Raw genomic sequence first — 5,284 nt, forward strand, 5'->3', positions numbered from 1 at the left:
TTGATTTTAGAGAGAGGGAAAGGGAGAAGGAGAGAGAGAAACATCAATGAGCGAGAACACCGATTGGTCACCTTCCGCATTCCCCCCACTGGTTAACAGGCCCACAACCTGGGCATGTGTCCTGATCTAGAATTGAACCAGTGAACTCTTGGTGCATGGGTCAAGCCACCCCAGCCAGGCACTCACATTTTTATTTAATAAGAGATCTGGTGAAGTTCTTCTGTCAACTGTTACACTTAATGGCCTCTCTCTCTGAAGATTCCACCTGTAGTGCTTCCTCTTTCATCTCTAAAACCACCACCTTTACTACTTCTGCCACCTTCTCCTATTCTTCCTCCTCCTCCACTGCTCCTGCCACTGCCTCTTGGAGGTCCCTTCTCACTTGGAGGTCGAGGTAAAAACCTGCAGTGGCAGCAGTTTACATGGGTCTATATAAAATGTATGCAGTTATCTTAAAGAATGATGGCTTCAAGTTTTCTGACAACTTAACTAAAAAATTAAATCTCTAAGTTGTTCAAATATTTCATCCACTTTTCCAATTTGTTCTTTTTTTTTTCCCAAATAAACTGGAGCATTAAAATAAATCACCTTATTTTGATTGGTGGTCCATTTACAAACTGTGTCATCTTCACAGGGATGCAGGAATTCTCCTAATAAAACTACATGTTCTCACCTGGCTGGTATGGCTCAGTGGATTAAGCACTGTCCCATGGACTGAGAGGTCCCAGTCTAATTCCTGGTCAGGGCACATGCCCAGGTTGTGGGCTTGATCCCCAGTAGGGGGCGTACAGGAGGCACTTGATCAATATTTCTCTCTCACATCAATGTTTCTATCTCTCCCTTCATCTCTCTCTAAAAACAATAAAAACATATTTAAATATATATATATATATATATATATATATATATATATATATATGTTTTAGAGGTCCTTGGTCTTGGCCTTTGTTAAAGCTGCCACAGCCACTCCCAGGTCCAAATCCTCTTCTGCTGCTGCTGAGCCTCTGAAATTACTGCCGCCACCACCTTGGAAGTGGTTGTTGCTTGCTGCTGCCACCAAAATTGAAACTGCCACTTCTACCACCTTGATTAAAGTCTCCACAACCTCTGCTTGAAAAGACATGCTTGCTTCTACCAGCTCCACATGCACCTCTCCAAAAGATGTTAAAAAAATTTCAAAAGTTCAATAAACCAAGAGCTAGTGTTTTGAAAAGATAAACAAGATTGATGAACCTTTAGCCACACTCATCAAGAAACAAAGAGAGAGGACCCAAATAAATAAATTCAGAAATAAAAGAGGTGAAGTAACAACAGATATCACAGAAATACAAAGAATTGTAAGAAAAAGCTATGAACAACTATATGCCAAAAAACTGGACAACATGGCAAAATGGACAAACTCCTAGAAACATTCAGTCTTCCAAAACTCAATCAGGAAGAATTAGAAAACCTGAACAGACCAATAACAACAAATAAAACTGAAGCAGTAATAAAAAAAACTATCAGCAAACAACATTCCTAGACCAGATGTCTTCACAAGAAAATTTTATCAAACTTTCAATAAGAACTAACACCTATCTTTCTAAAACTATTCCAAAAATTCAAGAGAAAAGAAAACTTTCAAGCTTTTTTTATAAGTCCAGCATTCTCCTAAATGTAAAACCAGATAAAGACACTATACAGAAAGAAAATTATAGGCCAATATGCCTAATGAATGCTAAAATTCTCAACAACATATTAGCAAAACAGATTCAGCATTACGTAATGAAGATCATACACCATGACCAAGTGGGATTTATTCCAGGGATGCAAGGTTGGTACAATAATTGCAAATCAATAAATGTGATACATCACATAGACAAAATGAAGGATAAAAATCACATGATTATATCAATAAACACAGGAAAACATTTGACAAAATTCAGCATGCATTTATGATAAAAACTGTCAGCAAAGTGGGAATAAAGAGATCATACTTCAACATAATAAAGGTCACATATGAAAAATCTACAGCCAACATTATACTCAATGAGCAAAGACAAAAAGCATTTCCCTAATTATCAGGAACAAGACAGGGTGTCCACTTCCACCACTCTTATTCAACATAGTACCAGAATTACTAGAGACAGAGATCAGAGAAGAAGAAGAAATAAAAGGCATCCCAATTGGAAAGGAGGAAGTAAGATTGTCATTACTCGCAGATGACATAATATTGTTCATAGAAAACCCTAAAAACTCCATCAAAAACTTCTATGCTGAATAAGAGGATATACAAATGGCCAAGAGACTTATGAAAAAATGCTCAGTGTCACTAATCATAAGAGAGATGCAAATTAAAATGACAATGAGTTACCACTTCAGACCTGCCAGAATAGCTACTATCAATAAACCAACAAACAACAAGTACTGGTGAGGATGTGGAGAAAAAGGAACCTGAGTACACTGCTGGTGGGAATGAAGACTGGTGCAGTCACTATGCAAAACAGTGTAGAGTTTTCTCAAAAAAATTAAAAATGGAACTGCCATTTGATTCAGTGGTCCCACTTATAGGAATATATTCTAAGAATTCCTAAACACCAGTCAGAAAGAATATATGCACCCAATGTTCATAGCAGTATTATTTAAAGTAACTAAGATCTGGAAATATCCCATGAACAGATGAGTGAATAAAAAAAGCTGTGGTACATTTACACAATGGAATACTATGCACCTGTATAAAAGAAGGATCTCTTACCTTTGAGACAGCATGGAGGGACTTGGAGGTTATTATGCTAATAAAATAAGCCATTCAGAGAAAAGCAAATATCACATGATGCCACTTATATGTAGAATATAATGAACAAAATATACTGACAAACAAAATAGGTTCAGAGGCATGGATACATGGAAAAGACTGACAGATCTCAGAGGGGAGGAGGGTGAGGGAGTGGGAAGATATTAACTACAGAACATATATGAATATATGCATAGCCCATGTACACAGACAATAATGTGGTGTGGGGTGGGGGCTGGGTGGAAGGGGCAAATGGAGGTAATGGAAGACATCTATAATATTGTCATCAATTTTTTAAAAAAGAAAATTTGTTAGAAGTATTAAATAAGTCTCAAAATATAAATGCTATTACAAAAGTTATGCTATTTATATAAAATGTATTATTTTAGAGAAAATCTATCTCAGCAGATGAAATGTCCTATTAACTGTCTCATTTTGTGCAATTGACATGTTCCTAGGATGACTAAAATTGTTGGTATCTACAATTTGGGGCTGCATATAAATTGAATTATTAAAAAGAAAATAACTCGCCCTGGCCGGTTTGGCTCAGCGGTTAGAGCGTCGGCCTGCGGTCCGGAGAGACCCGGGTTCGGTTCCCGCTAAGGGCACGTACCTCGGTTGCAGTTTGTCCCCGGCCCTGGTCGGTTGTGTGGGTGGCAACCACTCGATGTGTCCCTTCACATCGATGTTTCTCTCTCTCTGTTCCTCTCTCTCTCTCCCACTCTACCTGAACAAAAAATGGAAAAATGTCCTCGGGTGAGGATAAAAAAAAAAAAAAAGAAAAAAGAAAATAACTCAATGTAATTTGTCATGATTATTTGACTGAGCCTTTGGTAAATTCATTGTAACACAGTATTACCCATTATTATAACAGTTCTGTAAATCCATGATTTTCATATAACAGGTTGTAGGGCACTCATGTATTGTAGCTTCTTTTAACTTAGGTATGGCACTCAATTTTTTTGTCACCTATTAAATTTTTAAAACTTTAATTAGATTCACTTTTATATCTTGGAAACAAACAAAAATCTCATAATCCCATCATCTGTTACATTTACAACATACGCTATGCTCATTTACACAGAAGTTGAACCTTACACACAGATAAAATAAAAGCCTCTTTTCTTCCTAGACCTGATCTCGAAGGTTAATATTCTTTAATTTATTTTCACATTCATGCATAGATTACACCAAACACACACAAATAAACATACATCCCAGTTTAAATGCATATTATGTGATTCCCTTTTATAAATGGGAAAATTACTATACATACTGTAATAAGCTTTTTTTTACCCAATATCTTTTCTCATCTGCACATATAGATCTAATTTAACCTTTTTAATGGCTGCATATTATTTCATGTTTTCTATGTATTCTATATATGCACAGACACATATATACTACATATGTATACATATACCCATACACATACACATACCCATACACATACACATAACATATATTCCATATACTGTTTATAAATATTGGGGTGGCTTTGCATGGCCCTCTGGAAATGCCATGCCTCCCTTTCCGTGACCTGTGAAGTATAATAAATCCTTTCATTTAACATGCCTCCTCAAATGTAATCTCTGCAACTATGTTTAAGTGATCCTCAAAGACCTCACAAGGGGTACTTACTCCCCAGTTGAGGACACTGTGTGGAAAAATAAACATGAAGTCTGCACCTATCTATCTGCTCCTCCCCTACTCTTCCCTATCTCTGACGCCACCACCTTCCTAGTTACTTAAACTAAAAACTTAACCATCATCTTTGACTTATTATTTTTTTTATCCTCACCAGATGATTTTTTAAAAATTGATTTTAGAGAGAGGAGGGGGAGAGAGAGAGAGAGAAACATCAATGTGAGAAAGAAGTATCCCTACCCCCCTCCACCCATGATCGAACCCACAATCTGGGTATGTACCCTGACTGGGAATCAAACTCAGTACCTTGCAGTGTATGGGATGATGCTCCATCCAACGGAGCCACACTGGCCAGGACCTTGACTTATTTGTTTATCTCTCCCCCAATCTAATCTACCAGTAAGTACCAGTCCACACTGTGAAATGGATCCTGATTTTATCCATGTTTCTTCATCCACCATTATCCTAGTACAAACTCCCATATTCTCTTGTCTGGATTATTGAAATAGCTGCTGCTTCTACCCTTGCCATTCCCACTACATGTGTTTGTTACACAGCAACCTGAGTAATTTCAAAACATAAGCAAGATCTTGTTACTTCTTTACTGAAATTCTGCAGTGACCTCCAATCTCACTCAGAGTAAAATGTACCTACAATAGCCTACAGGGCTATCCATGACCTATAAGCCCTCTCACCATCACTTTTATGAGTTCGTCTCCTCTTTGCTCATTCTGTCATACTTGTCTTATTTCTCTTTCATGTAAATATCAATCATAGCCAACTTTGGGGATTGTGTGCTTGCTGTTCTTTGCCCAGAATGTAATGTTCCTCCAATATCTGCATGATTCATGCCTTTACTTCTGT

At 37.3% G+C, this 5,284-nt stretch overlaps 1 pseudogene; it reads right to left on the reverse strand.

Annotated features, from left to right (window-relative positions):
* Positions 1 to 236: 236 nt before the first annotated feature.
* Positions 237 to 4,881, reverse strand: LOC118636138 (annotated as a pseudogene).
* Between the last annotated feature and the right edge of the window lie 403 nt (positions 4,882 to 5,284).

Source organism: Molossus molossus, unplaced genomic scaffold, assembly GCF_014108415.1.
Source record: "Molossus molossus isolate mMolMol1 unplaced genomic scaffold, mMolMol1.p scaffold_m16_p_2, whole genome shotgun sequence".
Classification (NCBI taxonomy): domain Eukaryota; kingdom Metazoa; phylum Chordata; class Mammalia; order Chiroptera; family Molossidae; genus Molossus; species Molossus molossus.